Here is a 25,444-nt window from a genome sequence, read left to right as displayed (position 1 = left end):
GCACAGGATTTCTGTACATTGGAAGTAGTGACAGGCAGTTCAGAGGAGTTCTGCATCCTGAGTGTAGGAAACACTGTACGGGAATTCTCTAGCATGGGAGTAGTCCTACGCACTATGCGGGTTTTCAGTAGTCTGAGTAAAAGAGAAACAGCTTACAAGATTTCTGTACATTGGAAGTAGTGAGAGGCAGTTTACAAGAGTTCTGCGTCCTGAGTGTAGGAAACACTTTACGGGAGTTCTGTAGCATGCGATAAGTCTTACGACCTATGCAAGTTTTCAGTAGCCTGAGTAAAAGAGAAGCAGCTTACAGGATTTCTGTCCATTGGAAGTAGTGAGAGGCAGTTTACAGGAGTTCTGCATCCTGAGTGTAGGAAACACTTTACGGGATTTCCGTAGCATGGGAGTAGTCTTACGCACTATGTGGGTTTTCAGTAGTCTGAGTAAAAGAGAAGCAGCTTACAGGATTTCTGTACATTTTAAGTAGTGAGATGGAGTTTACAGGAGTTCTGCATCCTGAGTGTAGAAAACACTTTACAGGACTTCTGCAGCATAGGAGTAGTCTTACGCACTAGGCTGGTTTTCAGTAGTCTGAGTAAAAGAGAAGCAGCTTACAGGATATGTATACATTGGAAGTAGTGATAGGGAGTTTACAGGAGTTTTGCATCCTGAGTATAGGAAACACTTTACGGGAGTTCTGTAGCATGGGAGTAGTCTTACGCATATGCGGGTTTTCAGTAGTCTGAGTAAAAGAGAAGCAGCTTACAGGATTTCTGTACATTGGAAGTAGTGAGAGGCAGTTTAAATGAGTTCTGCATTCAGTGTAGGAGACACTTTATGGGAGTTCTGTAGCATGGGAGTAGTCTTACGCACTATGCGGGTTTTCAGTAGTCTGAGTAAAAGAGAAGCAGCTTACAGGATTTCTGTACATTGGAAGTAGTGAGAGGCAGTTCAGAGGAGTTCTGCATCCTGAGTGTAGGAAACACTTTACGGGAGTTCTGTAGCATTGAAGTAGTCTTACGCACTTGCGGGTTTTCAGTAGTCTGAGTAAAAGAGAGCAGCTTACAGGATTTCTGTACATTGGAAGTAGTGAGAGGCAGTTTACAGGAGTTCTGCATCCTGAGTGTAGGAAAAACTTTACGGGAGTTCTCTAGCATGGGAGTAGTCTTACGCACGATGCGGGTTTTCAGTAGTCTGAGTAAAAGAGAAGCAGCTTAGAGGATTTCTGTCCATTGAAAGTAGTGAGAGGCAGTATACAGGAATTCTGCATCTTGAGTGTAGGAATCCCTTTACGGGATTTCTGTAGCATGGGAGAATTCTAACGCACTATGCGGGTTTTCAGTAGTCTGAGTAAAAGAGAAGCAGCTTAGAGGATTTCTGTCCATTGAAAGTAGTGAGAGGCAGTATACAGGAATTCTGCATCTTGAGTGTAGGAATCCCTTTACGGGATTTCTGTAGCATGGGAGAATTCTAACGCACTATGCGGGTTTTCAGTAGTCTGAGTAAAAGAGAAGCAGCTTACAGGATTTCTGTACATTGGAAGTAGTGAGAGGCAGTTCACAGGAGTTCTGTATTCTGAGTGTAGGAAACACTTTACGGGAGTTCTGTAGCATGGGAGTAGTCTTACGCACTATGCGGGTTTTGAGTAGTCTGAGTAAAAGAGAAGCAGCTTTCAGGATTTCTGTACATTGGAAGTAGTGAGAGGCAGTATACAGGAGTTCTGCATCAAAGTGTAGGAAACACTTTACGGGAGTTCTATAGCATGGGAGAAGTCTTACCCACTATGCGGGTTTTCAGTAGTCTGAGTAAAAGAGAAGCAGCTTACAGGATTTCTGTACATTGCAAGAAGTGAGAGGCAGTTTAAAGCAGTTCTGCATCCTGAGTGTCGGAAACACTACACTGGATTTCCGTAGCATGGGAGTAGTCTTACGCACTATGCGGGTTTTCAGTAGTCTGAGTAAAAGAGAAGCAGCTTAAAATTTTGTGTCCATTGGAAGTAGTGAGAGGCAGTTTACAGGAGTTCTGCATCCTGAGTGTAGGAAACACTTTACAGAGTTCTGTAGCATGGGAGTCGTCTTACGCACTATGCGGGTTTTCGGTAGTCTGAGTAAAAGAGAAGCAGCTTACAGGATTTCTGTCCATTGGAAGTAGTGAGAGGCAGTTTACAGGAGTTCTGCATCCAGTGTAGGAACAGTTTACGGGAGTTCTGTAGCATGGGAGTAGTCTTACGAGCTATGCTTGTTTTCAGTTGTCTGAGTAAAAGAGAAGCAGCTTACAGGATTTCTGTCCATTGGAAGTAGTGAGTGGCAGTTTAAAGGAATTCTGACTCCTGAGTGTACAAAACACTTTCCGGGAGTTCTGTAGCATGGGAGTAGTCTTATGCAATATGCGAGTTTTCAGTAGTCTGAGTAAAAGAGAAGCAGCTTACAGGATTTCTCTTAGCTGCAAGTAGTGAGAGGCAGTTTACAGGAGTTCTGCATCCTGAGTGTAGGAAACACTTTACGGAGTTCTGTAGCATGGGAGTAGTCTTTCGCACTATGCGGGTTTTCAGTAGTCTGAGTAAAAGAGAAGCATCTTACCGGATTTCTGTACATTGGAAGTAGGGAGAGGCAGTTTACAGGAGTTCTGCATCCTGAGTGTAGGACACACTTTAGGGGAGTTCTGTAGCATGGGAGTAATCTTATGCACTACGCGGGTTTTCAGTAGTCTGAATAAAAGAGAAGCAGCTTACAGGATTTCTGTACATTGGAAGTAGTGAGAGGCAGTTTACAGGCTTCTGCATCCTGAGTGTAGGAAACGCTTTACGGGAGTTCTGTAGCATGTGAGTAGTCTTACGCAACTATGCAGGTTTTCAGTAGTCTGAGTAAAGGAGAAGCAGCTTACAGGATTTCTGTACATTGGAAGTAGTGAGAGGCAGTTTACAGGAGTTCTGCATCCTGAGTGTAGGAAACACTTTACGGAGTTCTGTAGCATGGGAGTAGTCTTACGCACTATGCGGGTTTTCAGTAGTCTGAGTAAAAAAGAAGCAGCTTACAGGATTTCTGTACATTGCAAGTAGTGAGAGGCAGTTGTCAGGAGTTCTGCATCCTGAGGTTAGGAAACAATTTACGGGAGTTCTGTAGCATGGGAGTAGTCTTACACAGTATGCGGGTTTTCAGTCGTCTGAGTAAAAGAGAAGCAGCTTACAGGATTTCTGTACATTGGAAGTAGTGAGAGGCAGTTTACAGGAGTTCTGCATCATTAGTGTAGGGAAAAGTTTACGGGAGTTCTGTAGCATGGAAGTAGTCTTACGCACTATGCGGGTTTTCAGTAGTCTGGGTAAAAGAGAAGCAGCTTACAGGATTTCTGTACATTGGAAGTAGTGAGAGGCAGTTTTCAGGAGTTCTGCATCCTGAGTGTAGGAAACACTTTACGGAGTTCTGTAGCATGGGAGTAGTCTTACTCACTATGCGGGTTTTCAGTAGTCTGAGTAAAAGAGAAGCAGCTTACAGGATTTCTGTACATTGAAAGTAGTGAGAGGCAGTTTACAGGAGTTCTGCATCCTGAGTGTAGGAAACAATTTACGGGGGTTCTGTAGCATGGGAGTAGTCTAACGCACTATGCGGGTTTTCAGTAGTCTGAGTAAAAGAGAAGCAGCTTACAGGAATTTTGTACATTGGAAGTAGTGAGAGGTAGTTTACAGGAGTTCTGCATCCAGTGTAGGAACAGTTTACGGGAGTTCTGTAGCATGGGAGTAGTCTTACGCACTATGAAGGTTTTCAGTAGTCTGAGTAAAAGAGAAGCAGCTTACAGGATTTGTGTACATTGGAACTAGTGAGAGGCAGTTAACAGGAGTTCTGCATCCTGAGTGTAAGAAACACTTTACGGGTGTTCTGTAGCTTCGGAGTAGTCTTACGGAACTATGCAGGTTTTCAGTAGTCTAAGTAAAAGAGAAGCAGCTTACAGGATTTCTGTATATTGGAAGTAGTGAGAGGCAGTTTACAGGAGTTCTGCATCCTGAGTGTAGGAAACACTTAGGGGAGTTCTGTAGCATGGGAGTAGTCTTACGAGCTATGCTTGTTTTCAGTTGTCTGAGTAAAAGAGAAGCTGTTTACAGGATTTCTGTACATTGGAAGTAGTGAGAGGCAGTTTAAAGGAATTCTGACTCCTGAGTGTACAAAACACTTTACGGGAGTTTTGTAGCATGGGAGTAGTCTTATGCACTATGCGGGTTTTCAGTAGTCTGAGTAAAAGAGAACCAGCTTACAGGATTTATGTATATTGGAAGTAGCGAGAGGCAGTTTACATGAGTTCTGCATCTTGAGTGTAGAAAAACTTTACAGGAGTTCTGTAGCATTTGAGTAATCTTATGCAATGTGCGAGTTTTCAGTAGTCTGAGTAAAAGAGAAGCAGCTTACAGGATTTCTCTTAGCTGCAAGTAGTGAGAGGCAGTTTACAGGAGTTCTGCATCCTGAGTGTAGGAAACACTTTACGGGAGTTCTGTAGCATGGGATAAGTCTTAGACCCTATGCAAGTTTTCAGTAGTCTGAGTAAAAGAGAAGCAGCTTACAGGATTTCTGTACACTGGAAGTAGTGAGAGAGAGGTTACAGGAGTTCTGCATCCTGAGTGTAGGAAACACTTTACGGGAGCTCTGTAGCATGGGAGTAGTCTTACGCAGAATGCGGGTTTTCAGTAGCCTGAGTAAAAGAGAAGCAGCTTACAGGATTTCTGTACATTGGAAGTAGTGAGAGGCAGTTTACGAGAGTTCTGCATCCTGAGTGAAGGAAACACTTTACTGGAGTTCTGCAACATGGGAGTAGTCTTACGCCCTATGCGGGTTTTCAGTAGTCTAAGTAAAAGAGAAGCAGCTTACAGGATTTCTGTACATTGGAAGTAGTGAGAGGCAGTTTACAAGAGTTCTAAATCTTGAGTGTAAGAAACACTTTACGGGAGTTCTGTAGCAGGGGAGAAGTCTTACGCCCTATGCGAGTTTTCAGTAGTCTGAGTAACAGAGAAGCAGGTTACAGGATTTCTTTACATTGGAAGTAGTGAGAGGCAGTTTACAGGAGTTCTGCATCCTGAGTGTAGGAAACACTTTACGGGAGTTCTTTAGCATGGAGTAGTCTTAGGCACTATGTGGGATTGCAGTAGTCTGAGTAAAAGAGAAGCAGCTTACAGGATTTCTGTTCATTGGAAGTAGTGAGATGCAGTTTACAGGAGTTCTGCATCCTGAGTGTAGGAAACACTTAGGGGAGTTCTGTAGCATGGGAGTAGTCTTACTAGCTATGCTTGTTTTCAGTAGTCTGAGTAAAAGAGAAGCAGCTTACAGGATTTCTGTACATTGGAAGTAGTGAGAGGCAGTATACAGGAATTCTGACTCCTGAGTGTACAAAACACTTTACGGGAGTTCTGTAACATGGGAGTAGTCTTATGCACTATTCGGGTTTTCAGTAGTCTGAGTAAAAGAGAACCAGCTTACAGGATTTCTGTACATTGGAAGTAGTGAGAGGCAGTTTACAAGAGTTCTGCATCCTGAGGGCAGGAAACACTTTACGGGAGTTCTGTAGCATGGGATAAGTCTTAGACCCTATGCAAGTTTTCAGTAGTCTGAGTAAAAGAGAAGCAGCTTACAGGATTTCTGTACATTGGAAGTAGTGAGAGGCAGTTTACAGGAGTTCTGCATTCTGAGTGTAGGAAACACTTTACGGGATTTCCGTAGCAAGGGAGTAGTCATACGCACTATGTGGGTTTTCAGTAGTCTGAATAAAAGAGAAGCAGCTTACAGGATTTCTGTACATTGGAAGTAGTGAGAGGCAGTTCACAGGAGTTCTGCATCCTGAGGGTAGGAAACACTTTACAGAGTTCTGTAGCATGGGAGTAGTCTTATGCACTATGCGGGTTTTCAGTAGTCTGAGTAAAAGAGAAGCAGCTTACAGGATTTATGTACATTGGAAGTAGCGAGAGGCAGTTTACAGGAGTTCTGCATCTTGAGTGTAGAAAAACTTTACAGGAATTCTGTAGCATTTGAGTAATCTTATGCAATATGCGAGTTTTCAGTAGTCTGAGTAAAAGAGAAGCAGCTTACAGGATTTCTCTTAGCTGCAAGTAGTGAGAGGCAGTTTACAGGAGTTCTGCACCTTGAGTGTAGGAAACACTTTACGGAGTTCTGTAGCATGGGAGTAGTCTTTCGCACTATGCGGGTTTTCAGTAGTCTGAGTAAAAGAGAAGCAGCTTACAGGATTTCTGTACATTGGAAGTAGTGAGAGGCAGTTTACAGGAGTTTTGCATCCTGAGTGTAGGATACACTTTACGGGAGTTCTGTAGCATGGGAGTAGTCTTACGCAGTATGCGGGTTTTCAGTAGCCTGAGTATAAGTGAAGCAGCTTACGGGATTTCTGTACATTGGAAGTAGTGAGAGGCAGTTTACAGGAGTTCTGCATCCTGAGTGTAGGAAACACTTTACGGGTGTTCTGTAGCATGGGAGTAGTCTTACGCACTATGCGGGTTTTCTGTAGTCTGAGTAAAAGAGAAGCAGCTTACAGGATTTCTGTACATTGGAAGTAGTGAGAGGCAGTTTACAGGAGTTCTGCATCCTGAGGGCAGGAAACACTTTACGGGAGTTCTGTAGCATGGGATAAGTCTTACAACCTATGCAAGTTTTCAGTAGTCTGAGTAAAAGAGAAGCAGCTTACAGGATTTCTGTCCATTGGAAGTAGTGAGAGGCAGTTTACAGGAGTTCTGCATCCTGAGTGTAGGAAACACTTTACGGGATTTCCGTAGCATGGGAGTAGTCTTACGCACTATGTGGGTTTTCAGTAGTCTGAGTAAAAGAGAAGCAGCTTACAGGATTTCTGTCCATTGGAAGTAGTGAGAGGCAGTTTACAGGAGTTCTGCATCCTGAGTGTAGGAAACACTTTACGGGAGTTCTGTAGCATGCGATAAGTCTTCCGCCCTATGCGGGTTTTCAGTAGTCTGAGTAAAAGAGAAGCAGCTTACAGGATTTCTGTACATTGGAAGTAGTGAGAGGCAGTTTAAAAGAATTCTGCATCCTGGGTGTAGAAAACATTTTAAGGGAGTTCTGTAGCATGGGAGTAGTTTTACACACAATGCGGGTTTTCAGTAGTCTGAAAAAAGAGAAGCAGCTTACAGGATTTCTGTCCATTGGAAGTAGTGAGAGGCAGTTTACAGGAGTTCTGCATCCTGAGTGTAGGAAACACTTTATGGGAGTTTTGTACCATGGGATAAGTCTTAAGCCCTATGCGGGTTTTCAGTAGTCTGAGTAACAGAGAAGCAGCTTACAGGATTTCTGTACATTGGAAGTAGTGAGAGGCAGTTTACATGAGTTCTGCATCCAGTGTAGGAAACACTTTATGGGAGTTCTGTAGCATGGGAGAAATCATACGCACTATGCTTCTTTTCAGTAGTCTGAGTAAAAGTGAAGCAGCTTACAGGATTTCTGTACATTGGAAGTAGTGAGAGGCAATTTAAAGGAGTTCTGCATCCAGTAGTAAACACTTTACAGGAGTTCTGTAGCATGGGAATAGTCTTATGTAGTATGCGGGTTTTCAGTAGTCTGAGTAAAAGAGAAACAGCTTACAGGATTTCTGTACATTGGAAGTAGTGAGAGGCAGTTTACAAGAGTTCTGCATCCTGAGTGTAGGAAACACTTTACGGGAGTTCTGTAGCATGGGATAAGTCTTACAACCTATGCAAGTTTTCAGTAGTCTGAGTAAAAGAGAAGCAGCTTACAGGATTTCTGTTAGCTGGAAGTAGAAAGACGCAGTTAAATGGAGTTTTGCATCCTGAGTGTAGGAGACAATTTACGGGAGTTCCGTAGCATGGGAGTAGTCTTACACAGTATGCGGGTTTTCAGTCGTCTGAGTAAAAGAGAAGCAGCTTACAGGATTTCTGTACATTGGAAGTAGTGAGAGGCAGTTTACAGGAGTTCTGCATCCTGAGTGTAGGAAACATTTACGGGAGTTCTGTAGCATGGGAGTAGTCTTACGAGCTATGCTTGTTTTCAGTTGTCTGAGTAAAAGAGAAGCAGCTTACAGGATTTCTGTACATTGGAAGTAGTGAGAGGCAGTTTAAAGGAATTCTGACGCCTCAGTGTACAAAACACTTTACGGGAGTTCTGTAGCATGGGAGTAGTCTTATGCACTATGCGGGTTTTCAGTAGTCTGAGTAAAAGAGAACCAGCTTACAGGATTTCTGTACATTGGAAGTAGTGAGAGGCAGTTTACAAGAGTTCTGCATCCTGAGTGTAGGAAACAGTTTACGGGAGTTCTGTAGCATGGGATAAGTCTTACGCCCTATGCAAGTTTTCAGTAGTCTGAGTAAAAGAGAAGCAGCTTACAGGATTTCTGTACATTGGAAGTAGTGAGAGGCAGTTTACAGGAGATCTGCATTCTGAGTGTAGGAAACACTTTACGGGATTTCCGTAGCATGGGAGTAGTCTTACGCACTATGCGGGTTTTCAGTAGTCTGAATAAAACAGAAGCAGCTTACAGGATTTCTGTACATTGGAAGTAGTGAGAGACAGTTTACAGGAGTTCTGCTTCCTGAGGGTAGGAAACAATTTACGGGAGTTCTGTGGCATGGGAGTAGTCTTTCGCACTATGCGAGTTGTCAGTAGTCTGAGTAAAAGAGAAGCAGCTTACAGGATATCTATACATTGGAAGTAGCGATAGGCACTTTACAGAAGTTCTGCATCTTGATGTAGAAAAACTTTACAGGAGTTCTGTAGCATTTGAGTAATCTTATGCAATATGCGAGTTTTCAGTAGTCTGAGTAAAAGAGAAGCAGCTTACAGGATTTCTCTTAGCTGCAAGTAGTGAGAAGCAGTTTAGAGGAGTTCTGCATCCTGAGTGTAGGAAACACTTTACGGGAGTTCTGTTGCATGGGAGTAGTCTTACGCACTATGCGGGTTTTCAGTAGTCTGAGTAAAAGAGAAGCAGCTTACAGGATTTCTGTACACTGGAAGTAGTGAGAGAGAGGTTACAGGAGTTCTGCATCCTGAGTGTAGGAAACACTTAGAGGAGTTCTGTAGCATGGGAATAGTCTTACGCACTATGCGGGTTTTCAGTAGTCTGAGTATAAGAGAAGCATCTTACCGGATTTCTGTACATTGGAAGTAATGAGAGGCAGTTTACAAGAGTTCTAAATCTTGAGTGTAAGAAACAATTTACGGGAGTTTTGTAGCATGGGAGTAGTCTTACGCACTATGCGGGTTTTCAGTAGTCTGAGTAAAAGAGAAGCAGCTCACAGGATTTCTGTACATTGGAAGTAGTGAGAAGCAGTTTACAGGAGTTCTGCATCCTGAGTGTAGAAAACACTTTACAGGAGTTCTGCAGCATGGGAGTAGTCTTACGCACTATGCGGGTTTTCAGTAGTCTGAGTAAAAGAGATGCAGCTTACAGGATTTCTGTCCATTGGAAGTAGTGAGAGGCAGTTTACAGGAGTTCTGCATCCTGAGTGTAGGAAACACTTTATGGGAGTTTTGTACCATGGGATAAGTCTTAAGCCCTATGCGGGTTTTCAGTAGTCTGAGTAACAGAGAAGCAGCTTACAGGATTTCTGTACATTGGAAGTAGTGAGAGGCAGTTTACATGAGTTCTGCATCCAGTGTAGGAAACACTTTATGGGAGTTCTGTAGCATGGGAGAAATCATACGCACTATGCTTCTTTTCAGTAGTCTGAGTAAAAGTGAAGCAGCTTACAGGATTTCTGTACATTGGAAGTAGTGAGAGGCAGTTTAAAGGAGTTCTGCATCCAGTAGTAAACACTTTACAGGAGTTCTGTAGCATGGGAATAGTCTTATGTAGTATGCGGGTTTTCAGTAGTCTGAGTAAAAGAGAAACAGCTTACAGGATTTCTGTACATTGGAAGTAGTGAGAGGCAGTTTACAAGAGTTCTGCATCCTGAGTGTAGGAAACACTTTACGGGAGTTCTGTAGCATGGGATAAGTCTTACAACCTATGCAAGTTTTCAGTAGTCTGAGTAAAAGAGAAGCAGCTTACAGGATTTCTGTTAGCTGGAAGTAGAAAGACGCAGTTAAATGGAGTTTTGCATCCTGAGTGTAGGAGACAATTTACGGGAGTTCCGTAGCATGGGAGTAGTCTTACACAGTATGCGGGTTTTCAGTCGTCTGAGTAAAAGAGAAGCAGCTTACAGGATTTCTGTACATTGGAAGTAGTGAGAGGCAGTTTACAGGAGTTCTGCATCCTGAGTGTAGGAAACATTTACGGGAGTTCTGTAGCATGGGAATAGTCTTACGAGCTATGCTTGTTTTCAGTTGTCTGAGTAAAAGAGAAGCAGCTTACAGGATTTCTGTACATTGGAAGTAGTGAGAGGCAGTTTAAAGGAATTCTGACGCCTCAGTGTACAAAACACTTTACGGGAGTTCTGTAGCATGGGAGTAGTCTTATGCACTATGCGGGTTTTCAGTAGTCTGAGTAAAAGAGAACCAGCTTACAGGATTTCTGTACATTGGAAGTAGTGAGAGGCAGTTTACAAGAGTTCTGCATCCTGAGTGTAGGAAACAGTTTACGGGAGTTCTGTAGCATGGGATAAGTCTTACGCCCTATGCAAGTTTTCAGTAGTCTGAGTAAAAGAGAAGCAGCTTACAGGATTTCTGTACATTGGAAGTAGTGAGAGGCAGTTTACAGGAGATCTGCATTCTGAGTGTAGGAAACACTTTACGGGATTTCCGTAGCATGGGAGTAGTCTTACGCACTATGCGGGTTTTCAGTAGTCTGAATAAAACAGAAGCAGCTTACAGGATTTCTGTACATTGGAAGTAGTGAGAGACAGTTTACAGGAGTTCTGCTTCCTGAGGGTAGGAAACAATTTACGGGAGTTCTGTGGCATGGGAGTAGTCTTTCGCACTATGCGAGTTGTCAGTAGTCTGAGTAAAAGAGAAGCAGCTTACAGGATATCTATACATTGGAAGTAGCGATAGGCACTTTACAGAAGTTCTGCATCTTGATGTAGAAAAACTTTACAGGAGTTCTGTAGCATTTGAGTAATCTTATGCAATATGCGAGTTTTCAGTAGTCTGAGTAAAAGAGAAGCAGCTTACAGGATTTCTCTTAGCTGCAAGTAGTGAGAAGCAGTTTAGAGGAGTTCTGCATCCTGAGTGTAGGAAACACTTTACGGGAGTTCTGTTGCATGGGAGTAGTCTTACGCACTATGCGGGTTTTCAGTAGTCTGAGTAAAAGAGAAGCAGCTTACAGGATTTCTGTACACTGGAAGTAGTGAGAGAGAGGTTACAGGAGTTCTGCATCCTGAGTGTAGGAAACACTTAGAGGAGTTCTGTAGCATGGGAATAGTCTTACGCACTATGCGGGTTTTCAGTAGTCTGAGTATAAGAGAAGCATCTTACCGGATTTCTGTACATTGGAAGTAATGAGAGGCAGTTTACAAGAGTTCTAAATCTTGAGTGTAAGAAACAATTTACGGGAGTTTTGTAGCATGGGAGTAGTCTTACGCACTATGCGGGTTTTCAGTAGTCTGAGTAAAAGAGAAGCAGCTCACAGGATTTCTGTACATTGGAAGTAGTGAGAAGCAGTTTACAGGAGTTCTGCATCCTGAGTGTAGAAAACACTTTACAGGAGTTCTGCAGCATGGGAGTAGTCTTACGCACTATGCGGGTTTTCAGTAGTCTGAGTAAAAGAGAAGCAGCTTACAGGATTTCTGTCCATTGGAAGTAGTGAGAGGCAGTTTACAGGAGTTCTGCATCCTGAGTGTAGGAAACACTTTACGGGAGTTCTGTAGCATGCGATAAGTCTTCCGCCCTATGCGGGTTTTCAGTAGTCTGAGTAAAAGAGAAGCAGCTTACAGGATTTCTGTACATTGGAAGTAGTGAGAGGCAGTTTAAAAGAATTCTGCATCCTGGGTGTAGAAAACATTTTAAGGGAGTTCTGTAACATGGGAGTAGTCTTACGCACTATGCGGGTTTTCAGTAGTCTGAGTAAAAGTGAAGCAGCTTACAGGATTTCTGTACATTGGAATTAATGGGAGGCAGTTTACAGGAGTTCTGCATCCAGTGTAGGAAACACTTTACGGGAGTTCTGTAGCATGGGAGTAGTTTTACACACAATGCGGGTTTTCAGTAGTCTGAAAAAAGAGAAGCAGCTTACAGGATTTCTGTCCATTGGAAGTAGTGAGTGGCAGTTTAAAGGAATTCTGACTCCTGAGTGTACAAAACACTTTCCGGGAGTTCTGTAGCATGGGAGTAGTCTTATGCAATATGCGAGTTTTCAGTAGTCTGAGTAAAAGAGAAGCAGCTTACAGGATTTCTCTTAGCTGCAAGTAGTGAGAGGCAGTTTACAGGAGTTCTGCATCCTGAGTGTAGGAAACACTTTACGGAGTTCTGTAGCATGGGAGTAGTCTTTCGCACTATGCGGGTTTTCAGTAGTCTGAGTAAAAGAGAAGCATCTTACCGGATTTCTGTACATTGGAAGTAGTGAGAGGCAGTTTACAGGAGTTCTGCATCCTGAGTGTAGGACACACTTTAGGGGAGTTCTGTAGCATGGGAGTAATCTTATGCACTACGCGGGTTTTCAGTAGTCTGAATAAAAGAGAAGCAGCTTACAGGATTTCTGTACATTGGAAGTAGTGAGAGGCAGTTTACAGGCTTCTGCATCCTGAGTGTAGGAAACGCTTTACGGGAGTTCTGTAGCATGTGAGTAGTCTTACGCAACTATGCAGGTTTTCAGTAGTCTGAGTAAAAGAGAAGCAGCTTACAGGATTTCTGTACATTGGAAGTAGTGAGAGGCAGTTTACAGGAGTTCTGCATCCTGAGTGTAGGAAACACTTTACGGAGTTCTGTAGCATGGGAGTAGTCTTACGCACTATGCGGGTTTTCAGTAGTCTGAGTAAAAAAGAAGCAGCTTACAGGATTTCTGTACATTGCAAGTAGTGAGAGGCAGTTGTCAGGAGTTCTGCATCCTGAGGTTAGGAAACAATTTACGGGAGTTCTGTAGCATGGGAGTAGTCTTACACAGTATGCGGGTTTTCAGTCGTCTGAGTAAAAGAGAAGCAGCTTACAGGATTTCTGTACATTGGAAGTAGTGAGAGGCAGTTTACAGGAGTTCTGCATCATTAGTGTAGGGAAAAGTTTACGGGAGTTCTGTAGCATGGAAGTAGTCTTACGCACTATGCGGGTTTTCAGTAGTCTGAGTAAAAGAGAAGCAGCTTACAGGATTTCTGTACATTGGAAGTAGAGAGAGGCAGTTTTCAGGAGTTCTGCATCCTGAGTGTAGGAAACACTTTACGGAGTTCTGTAGCATGGGAGTAGTCTTACTCACTATGCGGGTTTTCAGTAGTCTGAGTAAAAGAGAAGCAGCTTACAGGATTTCTGTACATTGAAAGTAGTGAGAGGAAGTTTACAGGAGTTCTGCATCCTGAGTGTAGGAAACAATTTACGGGGGTTCTGTAGCATGGGAGTAGTCTAACGCACTATGCGGGTTTTCAGTAGTCTGAGTAAAAGAGAAGCAGCTTACAGGAATTTTGTACATTGGAAGTAGTGAGAGGTAGTTTACAGGAGTTCTGCATCCAGTGTAGGAACAGTTTACGGGAGTTCTGTAGCATGGGAGTAGTCTTACGCACTATGAAGGTTTTCAGTAGTCTGAGTAAAAGAGAAGCAGCTTACAGGATTTGTGTACATTGGAACTAGTGAGAGGCAGTTAACAGGAGTTCTGCATCCTGAGTGTAAGAAACACTTTACGGGTGTTCTGTAGCTTCGGAGTAGTCTTACGGAACTATGCAGGTTTTCAGTAGTCTAAGTAAAAGAGAAGCAGTTTACAGGATTTCTGTACATTGGAAGTAGTGAGAGGCAGTTTAAAGGAATTCTGACTCCTGAGTGTACAAAACACTTTACGGGAGTTTTGTAGCATGGGAGTAGTCTTATGCACTATGCGGGTTTTCAGTAGTCTGAGTAAAAGAGAACCAGCTTACAGGATTTATGTATATTGGAAGTAGCGAGAGGCAGTTTACATGAGTTCTGCATCTTGAGTGTAGAAAAACTTTACAGGAGTTCTGTAGCATTTGAGTAATCTTATGCAATATGCGAGTTTTCAGTAGTCTGAGTAAAAGAGAAGCAGCTTACAGGATTTCTCTTAGCTGCAAGTAGTGAGAGGCAGTTTACAGGAGTTCTGCATCCTGAGTGTAGGAAACACTTTACGGGAGTTCTGTAGCATGGGATAAGTCTTAGACCCTATGCAAGTTTTCAGTAGTCTGAGTAAAAGAGAAGCAGCTTACAGGATTTCTGTCCGTTGGAAGTAGTGAGAGGCAGTTTACAGGAGTTCTGCATCCTGAGTGTAGGAAACACTTAACGGGAATTCTGTAGCATGGGATAAGTCTTACGCCCTATGCGGGTTTTCAGTACTCTAAGTAAAAGGGAAGCAGCTTACAGGATTTCTGTACATTGGAAGTAGTGAGAGGCAGTTTACAGGAGTTCTGCATCCTGAGTGTAGGAAACACTTTACGGGAGTTCTGTAGCATGAGAGAAATCATACGCACTATGCTTCTTTTCAGTAGTCTGAGTAAAAGAGAAGCAGCTTACAGGATTTCTGTCCGTTGGAAGTAGTGAGAGGCAGTTTACAGGAGTTCTGCATCCTGAGTGTAGGAAACACTTTACGGGAGTTCTGTAGCATGGGATAAGTCTTACGACCTATGCAAGTTTTCAGTAGTCTGAGTAAAAGAGAAGCAGCTTACAGGATTTCTGTCCATTGGAAGTAGTGAGAGGCAGTTTACAGGAGTTCTGCATCCTGAGTGTAGGAAACAATTTACGGGATTTGCGTAGCATGGGAGTAGTCTTACGCACTATGTGGGTTTTCAGTAGTCTGAGTAAAAGAGAAGCAGCTTACAGGATTTCTGTACATTGGAAGTAGTGAGAGGGAGTTTACAAGAGTTCTGCATCCTGAGTGTAGAAAACACTTTACAGGAGTTCTGCAGCATGGGAGTAGTCTTACGCACTATGCAGGTTTTCAGTAGTCTGAGTAAAAGAGAAGCAGCTTACAGGATATCTATACATTGGAAGTAGTGAGAGGGAGTTTACAGGAGTTTTGCATCCTGAGTGTAGGAAACACTTTACGGGAATTCTGTAGCATGGGAGTAGTCTTACGCACTATGCGGGTTTTCAGTAGTCTGAGTAAAAGAGAAGCAGCTTACAGGATTTCTGTACATTGGAAGTAGTGAGAGGCAGTTTAAATGAGTTCTGCATTCAGTATAGGAGACACTTTACGGGAGTTCTGTAGCATGGGAGTAGTCTTACGCACTATGCGGGTTTTCAGTAGTCTGAGTAAAAGAGAAGCAGCTTACAGGATTTCTGTACATTGGAAGTAGTGAGAGGCAGTTTAAATGAGTTCTAGATCCAGTGTAGGAGACACTTTACGGGAATTCTGTAGCATGGGAGTAGTCTTACGCACTATGCGGGTTTTCAGTAGTCTGAATAAAAGAGAAGCAGCTTACAGGATTTCTGTACATTGGAAGTAGTGAGAGTCAGTTCACAGGAGTTCTGCATCCTGAGTGTAGGAAACCATTTATGGGAGTTGTGTAGCATTGGAGTAGTCTTACGCATTATGCGGGTTTTCAGTAGTCTGAGTAAAAGAGAAGCAGCTTACAGGATTTCTGTACATTGGAAGTAGTGAGAGGCAGTTTACAGGAGTTCTGCATCCTGAGTGTAGGAAACACTTTACGGGAGTTCTGTAGCATGCGATAAGTCTTCCGCCCTATGCGGGTTTTCAGTAGTCTGAGTAAAAGAGAAGCAGCTTACAGGATTTCTGTACATTGGAAGTAGTGAGAGGCAGTTTACAGGAGTTCTGCATCCTGAGTGTAGGAAACACTTTACGGGAGTTCTGTAGCATGCGATAAGTCTTCCGCCCTATGCGGGTTTTCAGTAGTCTGAGTAAAAGAGAAGCAGCTTACAGGATTTCTGTACATAGGAAGTAGTGAGAGGCAGTTTAAAAGAATTCTGCATCCTCGGTGTAGAAAACATTTTAAGGGAGTTCTGTAACATGGGAGTAGTCTTACGCACTATGCGGGTTTTCAGTAGTCTGAGTAAAAGTGAAGCAGCTTACAGGATTTCTGTACATTGAAAGTAGTGAGAGGCAGTTTACAGGAGTTCTGCATCCAGTGTAGGAAACACTTTACGGGAGTTCTGTAGCATGGGAGTAGTCTTACGCACTATGCGGGTTTTCAGTAGTCTGAGTAAAAGAGAAGCAGGTTTCAGGATTTCTGTACATTGGAAGTAGTGAGAGGCAGTTTACAAGAGTTCTAAATCTTGAGTGTAAGAAACACTTTACGGGAGTTCTGTAGCATGGGAGAAATCTTACGCACTATGCGGGTTTTCAGTAGTCTGAGTAAAAGAGAAGCAGCTAACAGGATTTCTGTCCATTGGAAGTAGTGAGAGGCAGTTTACAAGAGTTCTGCATCTTGAGTGTACAAAACACTTTACGGGAGTTCTGTAGCAGGGCAGAAGTCTTACGCCCTATGCGAGTTTTCAGTAGTCTGAGTAACAGAGAAGCAGCTTACAGGATTTCTGTACATTGGAAGTAGTGAGAGGCAGTTTACAGGAGTTCTGCATCCAGTGTAGGAAACACTTTACGGGAGTTCTGTAGCATGGAGTAGTCTTAGGCACTATGTGGGATTACAGTAGTCTGAGTAAAAGAGAAGCAGCTTACAGGATTTCTGTACATTGCAAGTAGTGAGAGGCAGTTTACAGGAGTTCTGCATCCTGAGTGTAGGAAACACATTACGGGAGTTCTGCAGCATGGGAGTAGTCTTACGCACTATGCGTGTTTTCAGTAGTCTGAGTAAAAGAGAAGCAGCTTACAGGATTTCTGTACATTGGAAGTAGTGAGAGGCAGTTTAAAGGAGTTCTGCATCCTGAGTGTAGGAAACACTTTACAGAGTTCTGTAGCATGGGAGTAGTCTTATGCACTATGCGGGTTTTCAGTAGTCTGAGTAAAAGAGAACCAGCTTACAGGATTTCTGTCCATTGGAAGTAGTGAGAGGCAGTTTACAGGAGTTCTGCATCCTGAGTGTAGGAAACACTTTACGGGATTTCCGTAGCATGGGAGTAGTCTTACGCACTATGTGGGTTTTCAGTAGTCTGAGTAAAAGAGAAGCAGCTTACAGGATTTCTGTACATTGGAAGTAGTGAGAGGCAGTTTACAGGAGTTCTGCATCCTGAGTGTAGAAAACACTTTACAGGAGTTCTGCAGCATGGGAGTAGTCTTACGCACTATGCAGGTTTTCAGTAGTCTGAGTAAAAGAGAAGCAGCTTACAGGATATCTATACATTGGAAGTAGTGAGAGGGAGTTTACAGGAGTTTTGCATCCTGAGTGTAGAAAACACTTTACGGGAGTTCTGTAGCATGGGAGTAGTCTTACGCACTATGCGGGTTTTCAGTAGTCTGAGTAAAAGAGAAGCAGCTTACAGGATTTCTGTACATTGGAAGTAGTGAGAGGCAGTTTAAATGAGTTCTAGATCCAGTGTAGGAGACACTTTACGGGAATTCTGTAGCATGGGAGTAGTCTTACGCACTATGCGCGTTTTCAGTAGTCTGAGTAAAAGAGAAGCAGCTTACAGGATTTCTGTACATTGGAAGTAGTGAGAGTCAGTTCACAGGAGTTCTGCATCCTGAGTATAGGAAACCCTTTATGGGAGTTGTGTAGCATTGGAGTAGTCTTACGCATTATGCGGGTTTTCAGTAGTCTGAGTAAAAGAGAAGCAGCTTACAGGATTTCTGTACATTGGAAGTAGTGAGAGGCAGTTTACAGGAGTTCTGCATCCTGAGTGTAGGAAACACTTTACGGGAGTTCTGTAGCATGCGATAAGTCTTCCGCCCTATGCGGGTTTTCAGTAGTCTGAGTAAAAGAGAAGCAGCTTACAGGATTTCTGTACATTGGAAGTAGTGAGAGGCAGTTTACAAGAGTTCTAAATCTTGAGTGTAAGAAACACTTTACGGGAGTTCTGTAGCATGGGAGAAATCTTACGCACTATGCGGGTTTTCAGTAGTCTGAGTAAAAGAGAAGCAGCTAACAGGATTTCTGTCCATTGGAAGTAGTGAGAGGCAGTTTACAAGAGTTCTGCATCTTGAGTGTACAAAACACTTTACGGGAGTTCTGTAGCAGGGGAGTAGTCTTACGCCCTATGCGAGTTTTCAGTAGTCTGAGTAACAGAGAAGCAGCTTACAGGATTTCTGTACATTGGAAGTAGTGAGAGGCAGTTTACAGGAGTTCTGCATCCAGTGTAGGAAACACTTTACGGGAGTTCTGTAGCATGGAGTAGTCTTAGGCACTATGTGGGATTGCAGTAGTCTGAGTAAAAGAGAAGCAGCTTACAGGATTTCTGTACATTGGAAGTAGTGAGAGGCAGTTTACAGGAGTTCTGCATCCTGAGTGTAGGAAACACATTACGGGAGTTCTGCAGCATGGGAGTAGTCTTACGCAGTATGCGTGTTTTCAGTTGTCTGAGTAAAAGAGAAGCAGCTTACAGGATTTCTGTACATTGGAAGTAGTGAGAGGCAGTTTAAAGGAGTTCTGCATCCTGAGTGTAGGAAACACTTTACAGAGTTCTGTAGCATGGGAGTAGTCTTATGCACTATGCGGGTTTTCAGTAGTCTGAGTAAAAGAGAACCAGCTTACAGGATTTCTGTACATTGGAAGTAGTGAGAGGCAGTTTACAAGAGTTCTGCATCCTGAGTGTAGGAAACAGTTTACGGGAGTTCTGTAGCATGGGATAAATCTTACGCCCTATGCAAGTTTTCAGTAGTCTGAGTAAAAGAGAAGCAGCTTACAGGATTTCTGTACATTGGAAGTAGTGAGAGGGAGTTTACAGGAGTTCTGTCTTACGCACTATGCAGGTTTTCAGTAGTCTGAGTAAAAGAGAAGCAGCTTACAGGATATCTATACATTGGAAGTAGTGAGAGGGAGTTTACAGGAGTTTTGCATCCTGAGTGTAGAAAACACTTTACGGGAGTTCTGTAGCATGGGAGTAGTCTTACGCACTATGCGGGTTTTCAGTAGTCTGAGTAAAAGAGAAGCAGCTTACAGGATTTCTGTACATTGGATGTAGTGAGAGGCAGTTTAAATGAGTTCTAGATCCAGTGTAGGAGACACTTTACGGGAATTCTGTAGCATGGGAGTAGTCTTACGCACTATGCGCGTTTTCAGTAGTCTGAGTAAAAGAGAAGCAGCTTACAGGATTTCTGTACATTGGAAGTAGTGAGAGTCAGTTCACAGGAGTTCTGCATCCTGACTATAGGAAACCCTTTATGGGAGTTGTGTAGCATTGGAGTAGTCTTACGCATTATGCGGGTTTTCAGTAGTCTGAGTAAAAGAGAAGCAGCTTACAGGATTTCTGTACATTGGAAGTAGTGAGAGGCAGTTTACAGGAGTTCTGCATCCTGAGTGTAGGAAACACTTTACGGGAGTTCTGTAGCATGCGATAAGTCTTCCGCCCTATGCGGGTTTTCAGTAGTCTGAGTAAAAGAGAAGCAGCTTACAGGATTTCTGTACATTGGAAGTAGTGAGAGGCAGTTTACAAGAGTTCTAAATCTTGAGTGTAAGAAACACTTTACGGGAGTTCTGTAGCATGGGAGAAATCTTACGCACTATGCGGGTTTTCAGTAGTCTGAGTAAAAGAGAAGCAGCTAACAGGATTTCTGTCCATTGGAAGTAGTGAGAGGCAGTTTACAAGAGTTCTGCATCTTGAGTGTACAAAACACTTTACGGGAGTTCTGTAGCAGGGGAGAAGTCTTACGCCCTATGCGAGTTTTCAGTAGTCTGAGTAACAGAGAAGCAGCTTACAGGATTTCTGTACATTGGAAGTAGTGAGAGGCAGTTTACAGGAGTTCTGCATCCTCAGAGTGCGAACACTTTACGGGAGTTCTGTAGCATGGAGTAGTCTTAGGCACTATGTGGGATTGCAGTAGTCTGAGTAAAAGAGAAGCAGCTTACAGGATTTCTGTACATTGGAAGTAGTGAGAGGCAGTTTACAGGAGTTCTGCATCCTGAGTGTAGGAAACACATTACGGGAGTTCTGTAGCATGGGAGTAGTCTGACGCACTATGCGTGTTTTCAGTAGTCTGAGTAAAAGAGAAGCAGCTTACAGGATTTCTGTACATTGGAAGTAGTGAGAGGCAGTTTAAAGGAGTTCTGCATCCTGAGTGTAGGAAACACTTTACAGAGTTCTGTAGCATGGGAGTAGTCTTATGCACTATGCGGGTTTTCAGTAGTCTGAGTAAAAGAGAACCAGCTTACAGGATTTCTGTACATTGGAAGTAGTGAGAGGCAGTTTACAAGAGTTCTGCATCCTGAGTGTAGGAAACAGTTTACGGGAGTTCTGTAGCATGGGATAAATCTTACGCCCTATGCAAGTTTTCAGTAGTCTGAGTAAAAGAGAAGCAGCTTACAGGATTTCTGTACATTGGAAGTAGTGAGAGGCAGTTTACAGGAGTTCTGCATTCTGAGTGTAGGAAACACTTTACGGGATTTCCGTAGCATGGGAGTAGTCTTACGCACTATGCGGGTTTTCAGTAGCCTGAGTAAAAGAGAAGCAGCTTACAGGATATCTATACATTGGAAGTAGTGAGAGGGAGTTTACAGGAGTTTTGCATCCTGAGTGTAGGAAACACTTTACGGGAGTTCTGTAGCATGGGAGTAGTCTTACGCACTATGCGGGTTTTCAGTAGTCTGAGTAAAAGAGAAGCAGCTTACAGGATTTCTGTACATTGGAAGTAGTGAGAGGCAGTTCACAGGAGTTCTGCATCCTGAGTATAGGAAACACTTTACGGGAGTTCTGTAGCATGGGAGTAGTCTTACGCACTATGCGGGTTTTCAGTAGTCTGAGTAAAAGAGAAGCAGCTTACAGGATTTCTGTACATTGGAAGTAGTGAGAGGCAGTTTAAATGAGTTCTGCATTCAGTATATGAGACACTTTACGGGAGTTCTGTAGAATGGGAGTAGTCTTACGCACTATGCGCGTTTTCAGTAGTCTGAGTAAAAGAGAAGCAGCTTACAGGATTTCTGTACATTGGAAGTAGTGAGAGGCAGTTTAAATGAGTTCTGCATTCAGTATAGGAAACACTTTACGGGAGTTCTGTAGCATGCGATAAGTCTTCCGCCCTATGCGGGTTTTCAGTAGTCTGAGTAAAAGAGAAGCAGCTTACAGGATTTCTGTACATTGGAAGTAGTGAGAGGCAGTTTAAAAGAATTCTGCATCCTGGGTGTAGGAAACCCTTTATGGGAGTTCTGTAACATGGGAGTAGTCTTACGGACTATGCGGGTTTTCAGTAGTCTGAGTAAAAGAGAAGCAGCTTACAGGATTTCTGTACATTGGAAGTAGTGAGAGGCAGTTTACAAGAGTTCTAAATCTTGAGTGTAAGAAACACTTTACGGGAGTTCTGTAGCATGGGAGAAATCTTACGCACTATGCGGGTTTTCAGTAGTCTGAGTAAAAGAGAAGCAGCTAACAGGATTTCTGTCCATTGGAAGTAGTGAGAGGCAGTTTACAAGAGTTCTGCATCTTGAGTGTACAAAACACTTTACGGGAGTTCTGTAGCAGGGGAGTAGTCTTACGCCCTATGCGAGTTTTCAGTAGTCTGAGTAACAGAGAAGCAGCTTACAGGATTTCTGTACATTGGAAGTAGTGAGAGGCAGTTTACAGGAGTTCTGCATCCAGTGTAGGAAACACTTTACGGGAGTTCTGTAGCATGGAGTAGTCTTAGGCACTATGTGGGATTGCAGTAGTCTGAGTAAAAGAGAAGCAGCTTACAGGATTTCTGTACATTGGAAGTAGTGAGAGGCAGTTTACAGGAGTTCTGCATCCTGAGTGTAGGAAACACATTACGGGAGTTCTGCAGCATGGGAGTAGTCTTACGCAGTATGCGTGTTTTCAGTTGTCTGAGTAAAAGAGAAGCAGCTTACAGGATTTCTGTACATTGGAAGTAGTGAGAGGCAGTTTAAAGGAGTTCTGCATCCTGAGTGTAGGAAACACTTTACAGAGTTCTGTAGCATGGGAGTAGTCTTATGCACTATGCGGGTTTTCAGTAGTCTGAGTAAAAGAGAACCAGCTTACAGGATTTCTGTACATTGGAAGTAGTGAGAGGCAGTTTACAAGAGTTCTGCATCCTGAGTGTAGGAAACAGTTTACGGGAGTTCTGTAGCATGGGATAAATCTTACGCCCTATGCAAGTTTTCAGTAGTCTGAGTAAAAGAGAAGCAGCTTACAGGATTTCTGTACATTGGAAGTAGTGAGAGGGAGTTTACAGGAGTTCTGCATCCTGAGTGTAGAAAACACTTTACAGGAGTTCTGCAGCATGGGAGTAGTCTTACGCACTATGCAGGTTTTCAGTAGTCTGAGTAAAAGAGAAGCAGCTTACAGGATATCTATACATTGGAAGTAGTGAGAGGGAGTTTACAGGAGTTTTGCATCCTGAGTGTAGAAAACACTTTACGGGAGTTCTGTAGCATGGGAGTAGTCTTACGCACTATGCGGGTTTTCAGTAGTCTGAGTAAAAGAGAAGCAGCTTACAGGATTTCTGTACATTGGATGTAGTGAGAGGCAGTTTAAATGAGTTCTAGATCCAGTGTAGGAGACACTTTACGGGAATTCTGTAGCATGGGAGTAGTCTTACGCACTATGCGCGTTTTCAGTAGTCTGAGTAAAAGAGAAGCAGCTTACAGGATTTCTGTACATTGGAAGTAGTGAGAGTCAGTTCACAGGAGTTCTGCATCCTGACTATAGGAAACCCTTTATGGGAGTTGTGTAGCATTGGAGTAGTCTTACGCATTATGCGGGTTTTCAGTAGTCTGAGTAAAAGAGAAGCAGCTTACAGGATTTCTGTACATTGGAAGTAGTGAGAGGCAGTTTACAGGAGTTCTGCATCCTGAGTGTAGGAAACACTTTACGGGAGTTCTGTAGCATGCGATAAGTCTTCCGCCCTATGCGGGTTTTCAGTAGTCTGAGTAAAAGAGAAGCAGCTTACAGGATTTCTGTACATTGGAAGTAGTGAGAGGCAGTTTACAAGAGTTCTAAATCTTGAGTGTAAGAAACACTTTACGGGAGTTCTGTAGCATGGGAGAAATCTTACGCACTATGCGGGTTTTCAGTAGTCTGAGTAAAAGAGAAGCAGCTAACAGGATTTCTGTCCATTGGAAGTAGTGAGAGGCAGTTTACAAGAGTTCTGCATCTTGAGTGTACAAAACACTTTACGGGAGTTCTGTAGCAGGGGAGAAGTCTTACGCCCTATGCGAGTTTTCAGTAGTCTGAGTAACAGAGAAGCAGCTTACAGGATTTCTGTACATTGGAAGTAGTGAGAGGCAGTTTACAGGAGTTCTGCATCCTCAGAGTGCGAACACTTTACGGGAGTTCTGTAGCATGGAGTAGTCTTAGGCACTATGTGGGATTGCAGTAGTCTGAGTAAAAGAGAAGCAGCTTACAGGATTTCTGTACATTGGAAGTAGTGAGAGGCAGTTTACAGGAGTTCTGCATCCTGAGTGTAGGAAACACATTACGGGAGTTCTGTAGCATGGGAGTAGTCTTACGCACTATGCGTGTTTTCAGTAGTCTGAGTAAAAGAGAAGCAGCTTACAGGATTTCTGTACATTGGAAGTAGTGAGAGGCAGTTTAAAGGAGTTCTGCATCCTGAGTGTAGGAAACACTTTACAGAGTTCTGTAGCATGGGAGTAGTCTTATGCACTATGCGGGTTTTCAGTAGTCTGAGTAAAAGAGAACCAGCTTACAGGATTTCTGTACATTGGAAGTAGTGAGAGGCAGTTTACAAGAGTTCTGCATCCTGAGTGTAGGAAACAGTTTACGGGAGTTCTGTAGCATGGGATAAATCTTACGCCCTATGCAAGTTTTCAGTAGTCTGAGTAAAAGAGAAGCAGCTTACAGGATTTCTGTACATTGGAAGTAGTGAGAGGCAGTTTACAGGAGTTCTGCATTCTGAGTGTAGGAAACACTTTACGGGATTTCCGTAGCATGGGAGTAGTCTTACGCACTATGCGGGTTTTCAGTAGCCTGAGTAAAAGAGAAGCAGCTTACAGGATATCTATACATTGGAAGTAGTGAGAGGGAGTTTACAGGAGTTTTGCATCCTGAGTGTAGGAAACACTTTACGGGAGTTCTGTAGCATGGGAGTAGTCTTACGCACTATGCGGGTTTTCAGTAGTCTGAGTAAAAGAGAAGCAGCTTACAGGATTTCTGTACATTGGAAGTAGTGAGAGGCAGTTCACAGGAGTTCTGCATCCTGAGTATAGGAAACACTTTACGGGAGTTCTGTAGCATGGGAGTAGTCTTACGCACTATGCGGGTTTTCAGTAGTCTGAGTAAAAGAGAAGCAGCTTACAGGATTTCTGTACATTGGAAGTAGTGAGAGGCAGTTTAAATGAGTTCTGCATTCAGTATATGAGACACTTTACGGGAGTTCTGTAGAATGGGAGTAGTCTTACGCACTATGCGCGTTTTCAGTAGTCTGAGTAAAAGAGAAGCAGCTTACAGGATTTCTGTACATTGGAAGTAGTGAGAGGCAGTTTAAATGAGTTCTGCATTCAGTATAGGAAACACTTTACGGGAGTTCTGTAGCATGCGATAAGTCTTCCGCCCTATGCGGGTTTTCAGTAGTCTGAGTAAAAGAGAAGCAGCTTACAGGATTTCTGTACATTGGAAGTAGTGAGAGGCAGTTTAAAAGAATTCTGCATCCTGGGTGTAGGAAACCCTTTATGGGAGTTCTGTAACATGGGAGTAGTCTTACGGACTATGCGGGTTTTCAGTAGTCTGAGTAAAAGAGAAGCAGCTTACAGGATTTCTGTACATTGGAAGTAGTGAGAGGCAGTTTACAAGAGTTCTAAATCTTGAGTGTAAGAAACACTTTACGGGAGTTCTGTAGCATGGGAGAAATCTTACGCACTATGCGGGTTTTCAGTCGTCTGAGTAAAAGAGAAGCAGCTAACAGGATTTCTGTCCATTGGAAGTAGTGAGAGGAAGTTTACAAGAGTTCTGCATCTTGAGTGTACAAAACACTTTACGGGAGTTCTGTAGCAGGTGAGAAGTCTTACGCCCTATGCGAGTTTTCAGTAGTCTGAGTAACAGAGACGCAGCTTACAGGATTTCTGTACATTGGAAGTAGTGAGAGGTAGTTTACAGGAGTTCTGCATCCTCAGAGTGCGAACAGTTTACGGGAGTTCTGTAGCATGGGAGCAGTCTTACGCACTATTCGGGTTTTCAGTAGTCTGAGTAAAAGAGAAGCAGCTTACAGGATTTCTGTACATTGGAAGTAATGAGAGGCAGTTTACAGGAGTTCTGCATCCTGAGTGTAGGAAACACTTTACGGGAGTTCTGTAGCATGGAGTAGTCTTAGGCACTATGTGGGATTGCAGTAGTCTGAGTAAAAGAGAAGCAGCTTACAGGATTTCTGTACATTGGAAGTAGTGAGAGGCAGTTTACAGGAGTTC

This window comes from Oryctolagus cuniculus, chromosome 20 (assembly GCF_051225735.1).
Source record: "Oryctolagus cuniculus isolate XC-2025 breed Fujian yellow rabbit chromosome 20, ASM5122573v1, whole genome shotgun sequence".
Classification (NCBI taxonomy): Eukaryota; Metazoa; Chordata; class Mammalia; order Lagomorpha; family Leporidae; genus Oryctolagus; species Oryctolagus cuniculus.
Note: the sequence above shows the minus strand (reverse complement) of the source record.